The sequence below is a fragment of the Excalfactoria chinensis genome, chromosome 3, assembly GCF_039878825.1.
Source record: "Excalfactoria chinensis isolate bCotChi1 chromosome 3, bCotChi1.hap2, whole genome shotgun sequence".
Taxonomy (NCBI): Eukaryota; Metazoa; Chordata; class Aves; order Galliformes; family Phasianidae; genus Excalfactoria; species Excalfactoria chinensis.
This window is the reverse complement of record NC_092827.1, coordinates 8629695-8651401: the sequence shown is the minus strand read 5'-3', so window position 1 is coordinate 8651401 and position 21707 is coordinate 8629695.

The window sequence follows — 21707 nt, the reverse complement described above, 5'->3', positions numbered from 1 at the left end:
GAGAGCTGTTCACAAAAAACAGATTCTCAGCGCCAACAAGGCTGGACGCAGGTCATCGTGGGAGCAGACAGTCACTGACACTACCGGCCAAAAGGAAAAGCTCACGTCCACCTCTGCAGGCAATGAAAGACTTGGTGGCAACCAAAGACAAGACTTGCAGTGGTTTCAGTGAGGTCACAGGTGCCAGTAAGGGATCAAGCCAGGATGGCAGCAGCCACAGGCACCAGGACGTACTGGAGTCTGTTGCCTGGAGAGAGACAGCCCACATGCTGCTACCTAGGAGTGGGTTGCTCTTGGAACCCCAAGCTCCTGCCCCTGCTCAGTCAGTTCATCTATCAGCTGTTCAGGCAGGCACACCTGCGGTGAGAAGAAAATTGCCACCAGATGCTAGCAGAGGGCAGGAGCAGAACCGCAGGGGACGCACCCAGGACAGGCCAGATCCTCCAAGAACAACTTTCCCACAGAGAAAGCACTCCTCCAGTAAGCAGAGACCCTCAGGTCTGTCACAGCCTCAAAATCCCACTGGGTCCAAGACTCCAACCCTCCTCATGCGCAAGCTCTTCAAAGACGCTAGAGAACTGAAAGCCAGACGAGCTCTTGAGGAGCAGGAAAAGCGGTGGCTGTCTTACTTTTCAGAAGAGCCCGCTAACAATGCCAAGTAACGGAGGACAGATATGGCAGCAGAGGAACCAGGGGTGAGGACACAGAGCGGAAGAGAAGGGCAAAGGATGCAGCCAGAAGAGATCTGACCCTGGGACGCTCTGCCCTGCATGCACCAAAGCCCCCCACTGCAGCCAGCCAGGAGGTGTAAGCTCCCAGAGATTGGCTGCACCTGCAACTGCAGCCCCAGGTGCACAAAGAGAAGAATCCTTCCGTGAGGACAGGGACAAGAGGCAGCAGGCCTGAAAAATGCTCCTGCAGATCATCAGCCAGAGGGGCTCCTGTGCCTAAGGACATCAACCCCTGTCACTGCAGGAAGAAACCCACCAGGACACACAGTCAGTGAGCAGCAAATGCCTGCAATGTTTTTATGAATACTGGTTATTGATATTCCACATCATCACAACATGTAGTGCTATTGCTCCAGTTTCTCAGAAGAAAACTACAAACTACAAATCCCAGTGGACTTTGCATTATTCTGTTTCCATCTTTCATTCAGAAGCAAAGATAAAACCCTTCACATATCACAAGACCTTCTCTCTTTTCCTTTCTTCTTGCTCTGGCTAGACTTCTCACCTTTTAGACCTCTGATTTTTGAATTCCTCTGTCATTTTATTTGACTTAATTTATTATATTGTGTTATCTTCTAATAAATTACTTTATTTCTCCTCACGTTGTTGCTGCTGTACCTTTTTTCCCTTCGTGGGGTGTGGTTCCATGGCTCTCCTCGCCCCATTAGGAATTGGGCCGAACCAGCCCATAAACCATTTGACAGTGCAGGAGCTCTCCAAAGCTCGTCTGCCCACTACTCAGCCATCCTTGCGACAGCTCTGTTGCCAGAGAGGACACAGTGGCTGTCCTGGTCCCTCAGGGCAGGGACCTGGGCCTGGCATTCCCTGAGGCATTCAGCAAAGGGCAGAAAGCAATGAGGTTGGGTGTGCACAGTGGGAACAGAGGCCCCAGCACCTGTTCTGTAGGACAGGCAGCGACCCTGGGAATGGCAGAAAGATGCCTCCATGGGCATCACCTCTCCTTGCTGTGCTATCAGTCTCATTCAAAATCCCTGCTTCATTTTCAAAGTAAGCTCTATCCCCACTACCCCCAGCACTTGTGCCAGGCACTCCCTGCAGCCAGAGACCTGCACAGCCAGGTGGGCACTCAGACTGGGTCACCACAGTGATGGCCCGGATGGGAAACCTCAGCCGTCCAGGAATCCTAGAGGCAATCATGGACTGACCTGAAGGTAAAAAGTTTGGAACACCACCGGCAGAAGAGGTGTCACGCGCCAAAGAGGCCCCTCCATACAATGAACTTCCGGAAGATGAAAAGAAGTTTGCCCTGTTCACTGATGGATCGTGCCGCATTGTTGGGAAACATCGCAGATGGAAGGCTGCTGTGTGGAGCCCCACACGACAAGTTGCAGAGGCCACAGAAGGAAGAGGAGAATCGAGCCAATTTGCAGAGGTAAAGGCTGTCCAGCTGGCCCTAGACATTGCTGAGCGGGAGAGATGGCCAGTGCTTTACCTCTATACTGACTCATGGATGGTGGCCAATGCCTTATGGGGGTGGCTGCAGCAATGGGAACAAAACAACTGGCAGCGGAAGGGTAAACCTGTTTGGGCCGCTGAACTAGGGAAGGACATCTCTGCCCGAACAAAGAATATGGCCCTAAAGGTGCGTCATGTAGACGCCCATGTGCCCAAGAGTCGAGCAACAGAGGAGCAACAAAATAACCACCAAGTAGATCGAGCTGCCAGAATTGAGGTGGCCCAGATAGACCTGGACTGGCAGAATAAGGGAGAGTTATTCCTAGCTCGGTGGGCCCATGAAACCTCGGGCCATCAAGGCAGAGATGCAACACATAAGTGGGCTAGAGACCGAGGGGTGGACATAACTATGGACGCTATTGCGCACATTATCCATGACTGTGACACCTGTGCCATGATCAAACAGGCCAAGAGGATGAGACCTCTCTGGGGGGAAGGGCGATGGGAAAAGTATAAATATGGGGAGGCATGGCAGATTGATTACATCAACCTGCCAAAGACTCGTAATGGTAAGCATTATGTACTCACCGTGGTGGAGGTAGCCACTGGGTGGCTCGAGACATATGTGGTACCCCATGCCACTGCCTGAAACACCATACTGGGTCTGGAAACACAGCTCTTGTGGCGGCATGGCACCCAAGAGAGGATCGAATCAGACAACGGGTCTCACTTCAAAAATTCACTGGTGAGCACTTGGGCCAAAGAACATGGCATAGAGTGGATCTATCACATCCCCTACCATGCACCGGCCGCTGGTAAGACCGAGCGCCACAACGGTTTGCTGAAAACCACGCTGAAAGCGATGGGTGGTGGAACATTTAAGAACTGGGAGAAACATCTAGCAGAAGCCACCTGGCTGGTGAACACCCTAGGATCAGCCAACCGAGACGGCCCTACGCAGTCCAACTCCCTGCATACCATGGAGAGAGACAAGGTTCCTGTGGTGCACGTAAAGAGTATGCTGGGAAAAGCGGTTTGGGTTCTCCCAGCCTCTGGAAAGGGGAGACCCCTCCGCAGAACTGTTTTTGCACAGGGACCTGGGTGCACTTGGTGGGTGATGCAGAAGGATGGGGATGTTCAGTGTGTGCCACAGGGACATTTGATGCTGGGGGAGTGCAGCCCGTGATTCCATGTGTGTATATATATCTATGTATATACATATGTAATGCATGTTAACTACTGTTCTGTTTATATGTTGATTAAGCATGATGTAGTGATGTGGAATAAGGGGTGGAATGTTACGGTTTTATAATTTGGTTGGTGTCGGTATTCCACATCAAAACATCATGTAGGATAATGGGAGTTAAGGGGACACGTTTTTTTTTCTGCGGGCTGCCTTAAATGGGCATGTGGGGAGCGGCACCGGAGGGGAGGTCGGGAAGGGGACGGGGTTTCTGCCCCGGCGCCCTGCGAGGAGACAGAGTGGTCGGAGCTCCCCGCCTCCCGCAGCCTGTCTGTGAGATTGGGATTTGGTTTTCTCCTTGTTGAAACTCTCTCGTTGTTGTTTAGTGTTACTGGGTTTATTAAACTGCCGTTCGTTCTCAGATCATCCTTTCTTCATTTTTTTTTTCCCTCCTAGACCCATTCGCGGTCTCCCTTCCTGTCCCCTCTCCCGGAGCGCACGTGGCCGGGCCGCGCTGCGCCGCGCCATTAGGGAAGAGAGGTACTTTTGTTCCTGCCCCCCTGGGTTTGTTCCCTTGTCACGAGGGAGCTCTAGAGAGAACGCCGTGACACCTATCCTTTCTGAAGAGCTTGTGGCCATCCATTGCAGCACTCCAATCATTGGAGCGATCCCACCATGCTTCTGTAACAGCAACCAAGTCAAAGATCACCTGCCACACAATGGCCTCCAGATCCTCCTGTTTGTTGCCCATGCTGTGTGCATCCGTGTAGATGCACTTCAGCTGAGCCCCTTGCCTCACCCCTTAATCCCATTGTCATTCCCATATGCTCTTCTCTGTCAGGCCTGGTTTTATTCCCTTCCCCCTTGATATCTAGTTTAAGGCTCTCTCCACAAGCCCTACCAGCTCCTGGGCAGGGATCCGTTTCCCCCTTTCGGACAGGTGAGACCCATCAGCAGATCTCAAGCCAGGTGCCAAGTAAACCACAAAGTAAACCACCACGTAAATGGATCGAAGAACCCAAAATTCTTACAATTGCACCAGCCTCTCAGCCATGTGCTCACAAGATGAATTTTCATGCTCCTCTCAGCGTCCTTCCCTGCCACTCACAGAAGAGAGGAAAATACTAGCTGTATGCCCGCTCCATCAACTAACCACCCCAGTCCCCTGAAGTCACTTTTTGTAATCCTCAGGCTTCTGTCAGCGACCTCATTACTGCCAGCCTGAACTATTAATAAAGGATAATAGAGGGGTGGACCATCAGACTGAGGGGTTTTCTAGAAATATCCCGGGCCACAGGGAGGCAGCACACTTCCCTACGGATAGGGTCAGGCCAACTTATAGGGCTCTCTGTTCCTCTCAGCAGGGAGCTGCTTACAACAATCTCCCTTCCTGGTGGAGGCAGTCTGGAGGTGTGGAGTTGACCATCTCACCCTGGACAAGCTCACAGGTAGATCTCAATATTTCCCCAGTACAGGAAGAATGTGGAGCTCTTAGAGCGGGTCCAGAGGAGGGCCGCTAAGATGATCAGAGGGCTGGAGCACCTCTCCTGTGAAGAAAGGTTGAGGGAACTGGGCTTGTTTAGCTTAGAGAAGGCTCCAGGGAGACCTCAAATGCAGCCTTCCAGTACTTGAAGGGAGTGTTTAAAAAGGAGGAGGAAAGCCTGTTTACGAGAGTGCATAGTGATAGGACAAGGGGGAATGGCTTTAAACAGAGACAGAGGTGGTGTAGGTTACAGATTAGGAGAAAGTTTTTCACACAGAGTGGTGGCACACTGGAATAGGTTACACAGGGAGGTAGTGGATTCCCCACCTCTGAAGGCATTCAAGACCAGGCTGGATGCAGCTCTGGGCAGCCTGGTCTGGCGGTTGGTGGCCCTGCATATGGCGGGGAGGTTGGAACTAGGTGATCATTATGGTCCTTTTCAACCCAGGCCATACTATGATTCAACGATCTCCCACTGCATCCTTGCTCACCTCTCCCTCAGGTTCTAGGTCCTCAAACCTATTATAAGAGTATTAGGTGGACTGGTCTCTTCAGTGGGGAGGAGGTCTGCACCCGCGCTGCTCACACACCCTGTACCAAGAGCCACATTATTCCCCAGGAGCTTTGCTTTTCCCATCTGGGGGAGCTGGGGCTCCCTTGTTCTCCCGGTACTTCTGGCGGTGCTTTGCCAGTTTTACTTCTCTCTGAGGAGTTTGTGTCATGGTTTTGTGGTGTTGCTGTCAATATTCCACATCATAACATCATGTGCAGTATGGATCATTGGGAGGTTCATGCTCCAGTTCCGTGGAATGGCGGCATCCCGAGTACTCAGCTCTCGGAGGAGAACTACATATCCCAGAGGGCATCTTGGCCAGAGATAAATCACGGGAGGAGGACATACATAATCTCTCTCCCAGGCTGGAATTCTCTCACTCTCGGACCCTCGGAGAGTGGGAAGCGTTAAAAAGCGTTCCAGCCGTGTCGCCTAGAGTTCACAGTAGGCCTCTCAGTTTTCAGGGACTCTCTCTCTCTGTTTTGTTTGATTTATTAGCCTCAATCATATTGTATTATATTGTGTTATCTTGTATTCCAATATTTTATTTAGTAAAGTAAGTTTTTTCCTCCTTAGATTGCTGCCGCTGTTCTTTTTCCCATTCCCCTTTTCCCTTCCTTGCCGGGCCGGGGGCCCTATGGGGCGGCTGCACCTGTCACGGGCACAGGTAAATCTAGGTAACCCGTGACAGACTGTCTGGTGAGCCTCTGCTCCGAGCTGATCTGCTCGAGCTCTTCCCTGAAAATGCTGGGGAAGGGCAAGCAGCAGCAGCAGCACGGCCATCATCGCCTTGCTGGAGTCGCCAGGGCCGACAAGCGCTTCATGGGCTCTCCAAAGTGGGAGCACGGCACAGGGCCCGGGATTCAGTCCTTCCTGGTGAGAGGCACAGGCTTTGCGGGGCCCTGCACAGGGCCGGGTCTCGGGGCTGGGGCGGGCTGGCCATGGCCCCGCTGTGCTGAGCCGGCCGGGCTTTGCCACACCCCGCTGTTCTTGCATCACAAACGTTGCCATGGACCAAAGCTGGTGATGTGGTAGTTCACATCACAAAGGGGACAGCCCAGAATTCCGGGCAGAGTCAGGCTGGGAGCCACTTAGCTTGTGAGCTGACTGAAGAGAGGAGCTTGACTGCTTAGTTCTCTCAGCACATCGCAGGCGTCGCTGATTTCTGGGGAAAGAGCTTCTTCCTCAGCATGGAGACTGATGCCATCAATGGTATCATCTGTACCGTGATGGTCTTCTTGCTGCTTGAATTGTGGGACTGGAAGGTAGGAGTCAGGGCTGGTGCTGAGCCAGGCACTGCAACACAGGGAGGGGGATTGATGGCAGCCAGGGCCATCACAGGGCAGGCACAGGCCTGGCTGTGCCCTGGGTTGGTGGGAGCCGCTGAGGCTGCTGGGGATGCTCCCCTCTCACTCACTGCTTTCTGTGCCCATACAGAAGGAAAGTTCCAGAACTCCCAAACAGAGGAAGTGCCAACACGGAGCTAACCAGGAAAATTCTAGAGGTGAGCAGCCCTGGGCAAGGGAGGTGCCTGCAAAGACAGCCCCTGGCCCCACGTGTCCACCACCCCATCGCGTTCTCCCTATCCACTCACTCTGTCTCCTTTGCCAACAGTTTGGGACTTCCGCACGTCTTCACAGCACGCGAGGATGCAGTAAGTAACATCGTCCCCTCTTGGAGCACAGCAGCCCTCTCCTGTCACCTCCCACCAGGTGAAGTCCCACTAATACTGCTCTCTGCTCTGCCGCAGCTCCTCAGTGCCGAGTCAAAGAGACAGTATCTATGAAACATTCAGATATCTTGAAAGAAGTCTTCAGGACATGACCAGATTCCCGGAGAGGTGATACTACTGATAGGGGATGGGGACAGGGGCAGGGCTTGGTGAAATGGAAATCTGCAATGACTCAGGGAGGGCACAGGGATACCCAGAGACTTGAAATCTGAGAGGCAGTGCCCTTGTAGAAGGGTTTACCACTGAGGCACAGACACGACAGTGTCATCCTTGCCTTGTGCTCTGCAAGCAGGAATGGAACCTTGGGCACACACTTGTTGGGACCCCATGAAAATAACACAGCCTGTCAACAGCTTTGAGGCGACAGAAGTGCCCTGGGGCCCTCAGGAGTGTTTGGCTCAGAACTGCCCTCATCTTCCTTCTCTTTCTCTATCTCACACAGGCTCGACATGCAAATGCCTGAGCGTAGAAATGATTCCACCATCACCAGTTGTGGGGATATGAAGGCACCTTGCCCACAACCAAAATCCCAGGTGCCGGACCTGCCCTTGGTGGATGAGGCTACGAGAAGTCAACTGGAGCATCCTGACATAAAAACGCAGGCACCACAGCACCTGCAGAAGAGCCTCTCAGAGACTATTCTGGGGCACAAAGACTCCCAGCTTCCACATCCGCTGAGGCACTCAAGGAGATCCCCTCGCTTGCCCTTCCAACGCAGGCACATGGAAGCTCAGGGAAGGAAGTCACCAGCACGGGCCTTTGGGCCATGCCGAAGATCTGCCTCCCTTATGGACACACTCAAACAAGAAACAAAGCATATAGTCCATGCTGACTGCTTCAGATTCAGTGAACACCCTGACAACCAGGAGAACAGGTTGATGTATCAATGGCTGGAGCAGTATGAACATATTGAGAGGAATAAGCGGAACTTTTTCACACCGCACCGCGTCCTGCCTAGCAATGAAGGATCCCAGGGTGCGGCTCCATCTGACCCTGTAGCCCTGGTTGATGCAGGAAGAGCAAAAGTGGAAGAGAAGAATCCACCTGAGGACAGGGCCAGTGAGCAAGAGGGCCAGAAAAATACCACTGCTGCTCAAGAGCCAGAGGGGCTCCCTGGACATACCCTTGTGGGAAGGAGATCTTCCGTTGTGTCACGCAGGATTCTGCCACAGGATGAGCCATTGAGGCCCCAGCCAGCAGAGCCAGAGGTGAGGCCCAAGCACGTGAAAGAAGAACACAAGACACGTAGGTCAGAGTCTCCATCTGAGCTGTGCAGATGCAGCTGTCTGCCACCCTTCCTGCGCCTTTGCATTCAGCGTTCCTGGGCCAAGCTCAAAGGTGCCAGCAAGGCCTTCTCTTCTATGATCAGAAAGAGAAGTGAGAAGCTCTCAAGGAAGGGAAGAGAGCTGTTCACGAAAAACAGATTCTCAGCGCCAACAAGGCTGGACGCAGGTCATCATGGGAGCAGACAGTCACTGACACTACCGGCCAAAAGGAAAAGCTCATGTCCACCTCTGCAGGCAATGAAAGACTTGGTGGCAACCAAAGACAAAACTTGCAGTGGTTTCAGTGAGGTCACAGGTGCCAGTAAGGGATCAAGCCAGGATGGCAGCAGCCACAGGCACCAGGACGTACTGGAGTCTGTTGCCTGGAGAGAGACAGCCCACATGCTGCTACCTAGGAGTGGGTTGCTCTTGGAACCCCAAGCTCCTGCCCCTGCTCAGTCAGTTCATCTATCAGCTGTTCAGGCAGGCACACCTGCGGTGAGAAGAAAATTGCCACCAGATGCTAGCAGAGGGCAGGAGCAGAACCGCAGGGGACGCACCCAGGACAGGCCAGATCCTCCAAGAACAACTTTCCCACAGAGAAAGCACTCCTCCAGTAAGCAGAGACCCTCAGGTCTGTCACAGCCTCAAAATCCCACTGGGTCCAAGACTCCAACCCTCCTCATGCGCAAGCTCTTCAAAGACGCTAGAGAACTGAAAGCCAGACGAGCTCTTGAGGAGCAGGAAAAGCGGTGGCTGTCTTACTTTTCAGAAGAGCCCACTAACAATGCCAAGTAACGGAGGACAGATATGGCAGCAGAGGAACCAGGGGTAAGGACACAGAGCGGAAGAGAAGGGCGAAGGATGCAGCCAGAAGAGATCTGACCCTGGGACGCTCTGCCCTGCATGCACCAAAGCCCCCCACTGCAGCCAGCCAGGAGGTGTAAGCTCCCAGAGATTGGCTGCACCTGCAACTGCAGCCCCAGGTGCACAAAGAGAAGAATCCTTCCGTGAGGACAGGGACAAGAGGCAGCAGGCCTGAAAAATGCTCCTGCAGATCATCAGCCAGAGGGGCTCCTGTGCCTAAGGACATCAACCCCTGTCACTGCAGGAGGAAGCCCACCAGGACACACAGTCAGTGAGCAGCAAATGCCTGCAATGTTTTTATGATTACTGGTTATTGATATTCCACATCATCACAACATGTAGTGCTATTGCTCCAGTTTCTCAGAAGAAAACTACAAACTACAAATCCCAGTGGACTTTGCATTATTCTGTTTCCATCTTTCATTCAGAAGCAAAGATAAAACCCTTCACATATCACAAGACCTTCTCTCTTTTCCTTTCTTCTTGCTCTGGCTAGACTTCTCACCTTTTAGACCTCTGATTTTTGAATTCCTCTGTCATTTTATTTGACTTAATTTATTATATTGTGTTATCTTCTATTCTAATAAATTACTTTATTTCTCCTCACGTTGTTGCTGCTGTTCCTTTTTTCCCTTCGTGGGGTGTGGTTCCATGGCTCTCCTCGCCCCATTAGGAATTGGGCCGAACCAGCCCATAAACCATTTGACAGTGCAGGAGCTCTCCAAAGCTCGTCTGCCCACTACTCAGCCATCCTTGCGACAGCTCTGTTGCCAGAGAGGACACAGTGGCTGTCCTGGTCCCTCAGGGCAGGGACCTGGGCCTGGCATTCCCTGAGGCATTCAGCAAAGGGCAGAAAGCAATGAGGTTGGGTGTGCACAGTGGGAACAGAGGACCCAGCACCTGTTCTGTAGGACAGGCAGCGACCCTGGGAATGGCAGAAAGATGCCTCCATGGGCATCACCTCTCCTTGCTGTGCTATCAGTCTCATTCAAAATCCCTGCTTCATTTTCAAAGTAAGCTCTATCCCCACTACCCCCAGCACTTGTGCCAGGCACTCCCTGCAGCCAGAGACCTGCACAGCCAGGTGGGCACTCAGACTGGGTCACCACAGTGATGGCCCGGATGGGAAACCTCAGCCGTCCAGGAATCCTAGAGGTGATCATGGACTGGCCTGAAGGTAAAAAGTTTGGAACACCACCGGCAGAAGAGGTGTCACGCGCCAAAGAGGCCCCTCCATACAATGAACTTCCGGAAGATGAAAAGAAGTTTGCCCTGTTCACTGATGGATCGTGCCGCATTGTTGGGAAACATCGCAGATGGAAGGCTGCTGTGTGGAGCCCCACACGACAAGTTGCAGAGGCCACAGAAGGAAGAGGAGAATCGAGCCAATTTGCAGAGGTAAAGGCTGTCCAGCTGGCCCTAGACATTGCTGAGCGGGAGAGATGGCCAGTGCTTTACCTCTATACTGACTCATGGATGGTGGCCAATGCCTTATGGGGGTGGCTGCAGCAATGGGAACAAAACAACTGGCAGCGGAAGGGTAAACCTGTTTGGGCCGCTGAACTATGGAAGGACATCTCTGCCCGAACAAAGAATATGGCCCTAAAGGTGCGTCATGTAGACGCCCATGTGCCCAAGAGTCGAGCAACAGAGGAGCAACAAAATAACCACCAAGTAGATCGAGCTGCCAGAATTGAGGTGGCCCAGATAGACCTGGACTGGCAGAATAAGGGAGAGTTATTCCTAGCTCGGTGGGCCCATGAAACCTCGGGCCATCAAGGCAAAGATGCAACACATAAGTGGGCTAGAGACCGAGGGGTGGACATAACTATGGACGCTATTGCGCACATTATCCATGACTGTGACACCTGTGCCATGATCAAACAGGCCAAGAGGATGAGACCTCTCTGGGGGGAAGGGCGATGGGAAAAGTATAAATATGGGGAGGCATGGCAGATTGATTACATCAACCTGCCAAAGACTCGTAATGGTAAGCATTATGTACTCACCGTGGTGGAGGTAGCCACTGGGTGGCTCGAGACATATGTGGTACCCCATGCCACTGCCTGAAACACCATACTAGGTCTGGAAACACAGCTCTTGTGGCGGCATGGCACCCAAGAGAGGATCGAATCAGACAACGGGTCTCACTTCAAAAATTCACTGGTGAGCACTTGGGCCAAAGAACATGGCATAGAGTGGATCTATCACATCCCCTACCATGCACCGGCCGCTGGTAAGACCGAGCGCCACAACGGTTTGCTGAAAACCACGCTGAAAGCGATGGGAGGTGGAACATTTAAGAACTGGGAGAAACATCTAGCAGAAGCCACCTGGCTGGTGAACACCCTAGGATCAGCCAACCGAGACGGCCCTACGCAGTCCAACTCCCTGCATACCATGGAGAGAGACAAGGTTCCTGTGGTGCACGTAAAGAGTATGCTGGGAAAAGCGGTTTGGGTTCTCCCAGCCTCTGGAAAGGGGAGACCCCTCCGCAGAACTGTTTTTGCACAGGGACCTGGGTGCACTTGGTGGGTGATGCAGAAGGATGGGGATGTTCAGTGTGTGCCACAGGGACATTTGATGCTGGGGGAGTGCAGCCCGTGATTCCATGTGTGTATATATATCTATGTATCTACATATGTAATGCATGTTAACTACTGTTCTATTTATATGTTGATTAAGCATGATGTAGTGATGTGGAATAAGGGGTGGAATGTTATGCTTTTATAATTTGGTTGGTGTCGGTATTCCACATCAAAACATCATGTAGGATAATGGGAGTTAAGGGGACAAGTTTTTTTTTCTGCGGGCTGCCTTAAATGGGCATGTGGGGAGCGGCACCGGAGGGGAGGTCGGGAAGGGGACGGGGTTTCTGCCCCGGCGCCCTGCGAGGAGACAGAGTGGTCGGAGATTCCCGCCTCCCGCAGCCCGTCAGTGAGATTGGGATTTGGTTTTCTCATTGTTGAAACTCTCTCGTTGTTGTTTAGTGTTACTGGGTTTATTAAACTGCCGTTCGTTCTCAGATCATCCTTTCTTCATTTTTTTTTTTCCCTCCTAGACCCATTCGCGGTCTCCCTTCCCGTCCCCTCTCCCGGAGCGCACGTGGCCGGGCTGCGCCGCATGGCGCTGTTAGGGAAGAGAGGTACTTTTGTTCCTGCCCCCCTGGGTATGTTCCCTTGTCACGAGGGAGCTCTAGAGAGAACGCCGTGACACCTATCCTTTCTGAAGAGCTTGTGGCCATCCATTGCAGCACTCCAATCATTGGAGCGATCCCACCATGCTTCTGTAACAGCAACCAAGTCAAAGATCACCTGCCACACAATGGCCTCCAGATCCTCCTGTTTGTTGCCCGTGCTGTGTGCATCCGTGTAGATGCACTTCAGCTGAGCCCCTTGCCTCACCCCCTAATCCCATTGTCATTCCCATATGCTCTTCTCTGTCAGGCCTGGTTTTATTCCCTTCCCCCTTGATATCTAGTTTAAGGCTCTCTCCACAAGCCCTACCAGCTCCTGGGCAGGGATCCGTTTCCCCCTTTCGGACAGGTGAGACCCATCAGCAGATCTCAAGCCAGGTGCCAAGTAAACCACAAAGTAAACCACCACGTAAATGGATCAAAGAACCCAAAATTCTTACAATTGCACCAGCCTCTCAGCCATGTGCTCACAAGATGAATTTTCCTGCTCCTCTCAGCGTCCTTCCCTGCCACTCACAGAAGAGAGGAAAATACTAGCTGTATGCCCGCTCCATCAACTAACCACCCCAGTCCCCTGAAGTCACTTTTTGTAATCCTCAGGCTTCTGTCAGCGACCTCATTACTGCCAGCCTGAACTATTAATAAAGGATAATAGAGGGGTGGACCATCAGACTGAGGGGTTTTCTAGAAATATCCCGGGCCACAGGGAGGCAGCACACTTCCCTACGGATAGGGTCAGGCCAACTTATAGGGCTCTCTGTTCCTCTCAGCAGGGAGCTGCTTACAACAATCTCCCTTCCTGGTGGAGGCAGTCTGGAGGTGTGGAGTTGACCATCTCACCCTGGACAAGCTCACAGGTAGATCTCAATATTTCCCCAATACAGGAAGGACGTGGAGCTCTTAGAGCGGGTCCAGAGGAGGGCCGCTAAGATGATCAGAGGGCTGGAGCACCTCTCCTGTGAAGAAAGGTTGAGGGAACTGGGCTTGTTTAGCTTAGAGAAGGCTCCAGGGAGACCTCAAATGCAGCCTTCCAGTACTTGAAGGGAGCGTTTAAAGAGGAGGAGGAAAGCCTGTTTACGAGAGTGCATAGTGATAGGACAAGGGGGAATGGTTTTAAACAGAGACAGAGAAGGTTTAGGTTACAGATTAGGAGAAAGTTTTTCACACAGAGAGTGGTGGCACACTGGAGTAGGTTACACAGGGAGGTAGTGGATTCCCCACCTCTGAAGGCATTCAAGACCAGGCTGGATGCAGCTCTGGGCAGCCTGGTCTGGCGGTTGGTGGCCCTGCATATGGCGGGGAGGTTGGAACTAGGTGATCATTATGGTCCTTTTCAACCCAGGCCGTACTATGATTCAACGATCTCCCACCGCATCCTTGCTCACCTCTCCCTCAGGTTCTAGGTCCTCAAACCTATTATAAGAGTGTTAGGTGGACTGGTCTCTTCAGTGGGGAGGAGGTCTGCACCCGCGCTGCTCACACACCCTGTACCAAGAGCCACATTATTCCCCAGGAGCTTTGCTTTTCCCATCTGGGGGAGCTGGGGCTCCCTTGTTCTCCCGGTACTTCTGGCGGTGCTTTGCCAGTTTTACTTCTCTCTGAGGAGTCTGTGTCATGGTTTTGTGGTGTTGCTGTCAATATTCCACATCATAACATCATGTGCAGTATGGATCACTGGGAGGTTCATGCTCCAGTTCCGTGGAATGGCGGCATCCCGAGTACTCAGCTCTCGGAGGAGAACTACATATCCCAGAGGGCATCTTGGCCAGAGATAAATCACGGGAGGAGGACATACATAATCTCTCTCCCAGGCTGGAATTCTCTCACTCTCGGACCCTCGGAGAGTGGGAAGCGTTAAAAAGCGTTCCAGCCGTGTCGCCTAGAGTTCACAGTAGGCCTCTCAGTTTTCGGGGACTCTCTCTGTTTTGTTTGATTTATTAGCCTCAATCATATTGTATTATATTGTGTTATCTTGTATTCCAATATTTTATTTAGTAAAGTAAGTTTTTTCCTCCTTAGATTGCTGCCGCTGTTCTTTTTCCCATTCCCCTTTTCCCTTCCTTGCCGGGCCGGGGGCCCTATGGGGCGGCTGCACCTGTCACGGGCACAGGTAAATCTAGGTAACCCGTGACAGACTGTCTGGTGAGCCTCTGCTCCGAGCTGATCTGCTCGAGCTCTTCCCTGAAAATGCTGGGGAAGGGCAAGCAGCAGCAGCAGCACGGCCATCATCGCCTTGCTGGAGTCGCCAGGGCCGACAAGCGCTTCATGGGCTCTCCAAAGTGGGAGCACGGCACAGGGCCCGGGATTCAGTCCTTCCTGGTGAGAGGCACAGGCTTTGCGGGGCCCTGCACAGGGCCGGGTCTCGGGGCTGGGGCGGGCTGGCCATGGCCCCGCTGTGCTGAGCCGGCCGGGCTTTGCCACACCCCGCTGTTCTTGCATCACAAACGTTGCCATGGACCAAAGCTGGTGATGTGGTAGTTCACATCACAAAGGGGACAGCCCAGAATTCCGGGCAGAGTCAGGCTGGGAGCCACTTAGCTTGTGAGCTGACTGAAGAGAGGAGCTTGACTGCTTAGTTCTCTCAGCACATCGCAGGCGTCGCTGATTTCTGGGGAAAGAGCTTCTTCCTCAGCATGGAGACTGATGCCATCAATGGTATCATCTGTACCGTGATGTTCTTCTTGCTGCTTGAATTGTGGGACTGGAAGGTAGGAGTCAGGGCTGGTGCTGAGCCAGGCACTGCAACACAGGGAGGGGGATTGATGGCAGCCAGGGCCATCCCAGGGCAGGCACAGGCCTGGCTGTGCCCTGGGTTGGTGGGAGCCGCTGAGGCTGCTGGGGATGCTCCCCTCTCACTCACTGCTTTCTGTGCCCATACAGAAGGAAAGTTCCAGAACTCCCAAACAGAGGAAGTGCCAACACGGAGCTAACCAGGAAAATTCTAGAGGTGAGCAGCCCTGGGCAAGGGAGGTGCCTGCAAAGACAGCCCCTGGCCCCACGTGTCCACCACCCCATCGCGTTCTCCCTGTCCACTCACTCTGTCTCCTTTGCCAACAGTTTGGGACTTCCGCACGTCTTCACAGCACGCGAGGATGCAGTAAGTAACATCGTCCCCTCTTGGAGCACAGCAGCCCTCTCCTGTCACCTCCCACCAGGTGAAGTCCCACTAACACTGCTCTCTGCTCTGCCGCAGCTCCTCAGTGCCGAGTCAAAGAGACAGTATCTATGAAACATTCAGATATCTTGAAAGAAGTCTTCAGGACATGACCAGATTCTCGGAGAGGTGATACTACTGATAGGGGATGGGGACAGGGGCAGGGCTTGGTGAAATGGAAATCTGCAATGACTCAGGGAGGGCACAGGGATACCCAGAGACTTGAAATCTGAGAGGCAGTGCCCTTGTAGAAGGGTTTACCACTGAGGCACAGACACGACAGTGTCATCCTTGCCTTGTGCTCTGCAAGCAGGAATGGAACCTTGGGCACACACTTGTTGGGACCCCATGAAAATAACACAGCCTGTCAACAGCTTTGAGGCGACAGAAGTGCCCTGGGGCTCTTAGGAGTGTTTGGCTCAGAACTGCCCTCATCTTCCTTCTCTTTCTCTATCTCACACAGGCTCGACATGCAAATGCCTGAGCGTAGAAATGATTCCACCATCACCAGTTGTGGGGATATGAAGGCACCTTGCCCACAACCAAAATCCCAGGTGCCGGACCTGCCCTTGGTGGATGAGGCTACGAGAAGTCAACTGGAGCATCCTGACATAAAAACGCAGGCACCACAGCACCTGCAGAAGAGCCTCTCAGAGACTATTCTGGGGCACAAAGACTCCCAGCTTCCACATCCGCTGAGGCACTCAAGGAGATCCCCTCGCTTGCCCTTCCAACGCAGGCACATGGAAGCTCAGGGAAGGAGGTCACCAGCACGGGCCTTTGGGCCATGCCGAAGATCTGCCTCCCTTATGGACACACGCAAACAAGAAACAAAGCATATAGTCCATGCTGACTGCTTCAGATTCAGTGAACACCCTGACAACCAGGAGAACAGGTTGATGTATCAATGGCTGGAGCAGTATGAACATATTGAGAGGAATAAGCGGAACTTTTTCACACCGCACCGCGTCCTGCCTAGCAATGAAGGATCCCAGGGTGCGGCTCCATCTGACCCTGTAGCCCTGGTTGATGCAGGAAGAGCAAAAGTGGAAGAGAAGAATCCACCTGAGGACAGGGCCAGTGAGCAAGAGGGCCAGAAAAATACCACTGCTCCTCAAGAGCCAGAGGGGCTCCCTGGACATACCCTTGTGGGAAGGAGATCTTCCGTTGTGTCACGCAGGATTCTGCCACAGGATGAGCCATTGAGGCCCCAGCCAGCAGAGCCAGAGGTGAGGCCCAAGCACGTGAAAGAAGAACACAAGACACGTAGGTCAGAGTCTCCATCTGAGCTGTGCAGATGCAGCTGTCTGCCACCCTTCCTGCGCCTTTGCATTCAGCGTTCCTGGGCCAAGCTCAAAGGTGCCAGCAAGGCCTTCTCTTCTATGATCAGAAAGAGAAGTGAGAAGCTCTCAAGGAAGGGAAGAGAGCTGTTCACGAAAAACAGATTCTCAGCGCCAACAAGGCTGGACGCAGGTCATCATGGGAGCAGACAGTCACTGACACTACCGGCCAAAAGGAAAAGCTCACGTCCACCTCTGCAGGCAATGAAAGACTTGGTGGCAACCAAAGACAAAACTTGCAGTGGTTTCAGTGAGGTCACAGGTGCCAGTAAGGGATCAAGCCAGGATGGCAGCAGCCACAGGCACCAGGACGTACTGGAGTCTGTTGCCTGGAGAGAGACAGCCCACATGCTGCTACCTAGGAGTGGGTTGCTCTTGGAACCCCAAGCTCCTGCCCCTGCTCAGTCAGTTCATCTATCAGCTGTTCAGGCAGGCACACCTGCGGTGAGAAGAAAATTGCCACCAGATGCTAGCAGAGGGCAGGAGCAGAACCGCAGGGGACGCACCCAGGACAGGCCAGATCCTCCAAGAACAACTTTCCCACAGAGAAAGCACTCCTCCAGTAAGCAGAGACCCTCAGGTCTGACACAGCCTCAAAATCCCACTGGGTCCAAGACTCCAACCCTCCTCATGCGCAAGCTCTTCAAAGACGCTAGAGAACTGAAAGCCAGACGAGCTCTTGAGGAGCAGGAAAAGCGGTGGCTGTCTTACTTTTCAGAAGAGCCCACTAACAATGCCAAGTAACGGAGGACAGATATGGCAGCAGAGGAACCAGGGGTAAGGACACAGAGCGGAAGAGAAGGGCGAAGGATGCAGCCAGAAGAGATCTGACCCTGGGACGCTCTGCCCTGCATGCACCAAAGCCCCCCACTGCAGCCAGCCAGGAGGTGTAAGCTCCCAGAGATTGGCTGCACCTGCAACTGCAGCCCCAGGTGCACAAAGAGAAGAATCCTTCCGTGAGGACAGGGACAAGAGGCAGCAGGCCTGAAAAATGCTCCTGCAGATCATCAGCCAGAGGGGCTCCTGTGCCTAAGGACATCAACCCCTGTCACTGCAGGAGGAAGCCCACCAGGACACACAGTCAGTGAGCAGCAAATGCCTGCAATGTTTTTATGATTACTGGTTATTGATATTCCACATCATCACAACATGTAGTGCTATTGCTCCAGTTTCTCAGAAGAAAACTACAAACTACAAATCCCAGTGGACTTTGCATTATTCTGTTTCCATCTTTCATTCAGAAGCAAAGATAAAACCCTTCACATATCACAAGACCTTCTCTCTTTTCCTTTCTTCTTGCTCTGGCTAGACTTCTCACCTTTTAGACCTCTGATTTTTGAATTCCTCTGTCATTTTATTTGACTTAATTTATTATATTGTGTTATCTTCTATTCTAATAAATTACTTTATTTCTCCTCACGTTGTTGCTGCTGTTCCTTTTTTCCCTTCGTGGGGTGTGGTTCCATGGCTCTCCTCGCCCCATTAGGAATTGGGCCGAACCAGCCCATAAACCATTTGACAGTGCAGGAGCTCTCCAAAGCTCGTCTGCCCACTACTCAGCCATCCTTGCGACAGCTCTGTCGCCAGAGAGGACACAGTGGCTGTCCTGGTCCCTCAGGGCAGGGACCTGGGCCTGGCATTCCCTGAGGCATTCAGCAAAGGGCAGAAAGCAATGAGGTTGGGTGTGCACAGTGGGAACAGAGGCCCCAGCACCTGTTCTGTAGGACAGGCAGCGACCCTGGGAATGGCAGAAAGATGCCTCCATGGGCATCACCTCTCCTTGCTGTGCTATCAGTCTCATTCAAAATCCCTGCTTCATTTTCAAAGTAAGCTCTATCCCCACTACCCCCAGCACTTGTGCCAGGCACTCCCTGCAGCCAGAGACCTGCACAGCCAGGTGGGCACTCAGACTGGGTCACCACAGTGATGGCCCAGATGGGAAACCTCAGCCGTCCAGGAATCCTAGAGGTGATCATGGACTGGCCTGAAGGTAAAAAGTTTGGAACACCACCGGCAGAAGAGGTGTCACGCGCCAAAGAGGCCCCTCCATACAATGAACTTCCGGAAGATGAAAAGAAGTTTGCCCTGTTCACTGATGGATCGTGCCGCATTGTTGGGAAACATCGCAGATGGAAGGCTGCTGTGTGGAGCCCCACACGACAAGTTGCAGAGGCCACAGAAGGAAGAGGAGAATCGAGCCAATTTGCAGAGGTAAAGGCTGTCCAGCTGGCCCTAGACATTGCTGAGCGGGAGAGATGGCCAGTGCTTTACCTCTATACTGACTCATGGATGGTGGCCAATGCCTTATGGGGGTGGCTGCAGCAATGGAAACAAAACAACTGGCAGCGGAAGGGTAAACCTGTTTGGGCCGCTGAACTAGGGAAGGACATCTCTGCCCGAACAAAGAATATGGCCCTAAAGGTGCGTCATGTAGACGCCCATGTGCCCAAGAGTCGAGCAACAGAGGAGCAACAAAATAACCACCAAGTAGATCGAGCTGCCAGAATTGAGGTGGCCCAGATAGACCTGGACTGGCAGAATAAGGGAGAGTTATTCCTAGCTCGGTGGGCCCATGAAACCTCGGGCCATCAAGGCAGAGATGCAACACATAAGTGGGCTAGAGACCGAGGGGTGGACATAACTATGGACGCTATTGCGCACATTATCCATGACTGTGACACCTGTGCCATGATCAAACAGGCCAAGAGGATGAGACCTCTCTGGGGGGAAGGGCGATGGGAAAAGTATAAATATGGGGAGGCATGGCAGATTGATTACATCAACCTGCCAAAGACTCGTAATGGTAAGCATTATGTACTCACCGTGGTGGAGGTAGCCACTGGGTGGCTCGAGACATATGTGGTACCCCATGCCACTGCCTGAAACACCATACTGGGTCTGGAAACACAGCTCTTGTGGCGGCATGGCACCCAAGAGAGGATCGAATCAGACAACGGGTCTCACTTCAAAAATTCACTGGTGAGCACTTGGGCCAAAGAACATGGCATAGAGTGGATCTATCACATCCCCTACCATGCACCGGCCGCTGGTAAGACCGAGCGCCACAACGGTTTGCTGAAAACCACGCTGAAAGCGATGGGTGGTGGAACATTTAAGAACTGGGAGAAACATCTAGCAGAAGCCACCTGGCTGGTGAACACCCGAGGATCAGCCAACCGAGACGGCCCTACGCAGTCCAACTCCCTGCATACCATGGAGAGAGACAAGGTTCCTGTGGTGCACGTAAAGAGTATGCTGGGAAAAGCGGTTTGGGTTCTCCCAGCCTCTGGAAAGGGGAGACCCCTCCGCAGAACTGTTTTTGCACAGGGACCTGGGTGCACTTGGTGGGTGATGCAGAAGGATGGGGATGTTCAGTGTGTGCCACAGGGACATTTGATGCTGGGGGAGTGCAGCCCGTGATTCCATGTGTGTATATATATCTATGTATATACATATGTAATGCATGTTAACTACTGTTCTGTTTATATGTTGATTAAGCATGATGTAGTGATGTGGAATAAGGGGTGGAATGTTATGCTTTTATAATTTGGTTGGTGTCGGTATTCCACATCAAAACATCATGTAGGATAATGGGAGTTAAGGGGACACGTTTTTTTTTCTGCGGACTGACTTAAATGGGCATGTGGGGAGCGGCACCGGAGGGGAGGTCGGGAAGGGGACGGGGTTTCTGCCCCGGCGCCCTGCGAGGAGACAGAGTGGTCGGAGCTCCCCGCCTCCCGCAGCCCGTCGGTGAGATTGGGATTTGGTTTTCTCCTTGTTGAAACTCTCTCGTTGTTGTTTAGTGTTACTGGGTTTATTAAACTGCCGTTCGTTCTCAGATCATCCTTTCTTCATTTTTTTTTTTCCCTCCTAGACCCATTCGCGGTCTCCCTTCCCGTCCCCTCTCCCGGAGCGCACGTGGCCGGGCCGCGCTGCGCCGCGCCATTAGGGAAGAGAGGTACTTTTGTTCCTGCCCCCCTGGGTATGTTCCCTTGTCACGAGGGAGCTCTAGAGAGAACGCCGTGACACCTATCCTTTCTGAAGAGCTTGTGGCCATCCATTGCAGCACTCCAATCATTGGAGCGATCCCACCATGCTTCTGTAACAGCAACCAAGTCAAAGATCACCTGCCACACAATGGCCTCCAGATCCTCCTGTTTGTTGCCCGTGCTGTGTGCATCCGTGTAGATGCACTTCAGCTGAGCCCCTTGCCTCACCCCCTAATCCCATTGTCATTCCCATATGCTCTTCTCTGTCAGGCCTGGTTTTATTCCCTTCCCCCTTGATATCTAGTTTAAGGCTCTCTCCACAAGCCCTACCAGCTCCTGGGCAGGGATCCGTTTCCCCCTTTCGGACAGGTGAGACCCATCAGCAGATCTCAAGCCAGGTGCCAAGTAAACCACAAAGTAAACCACCACGTAAATGGATCAAAGAACCCAAAATTCTTACAATTGCACCAGCCTCTCAGCCATGTGCTCACAAGATGAATTTTCCTGCTCCTCTCAGCGTCCTTCCCTGCCACTCACAGAAGAGAGGAAAATACTAGCTGTATGCCCGCTCCATCAACTAACCACCCCAGTCCCCTGAAGTCACTTTTTGTAATCCTCAGGCTTCTGTCAGCGACCTCATTACTGCCAGCCTGAACTATTAATAAAGGATAATAGAGGGGTGGACCATCAGACTGAGGGGTTTTCTAGAAATATCCCGGGCCACAGGGAGGCAGCACACTTCCCTACGGATAGGGTCAGGCCAACTTATAGGGCTCTCTGTTCCTCTCAGCAGGGAGC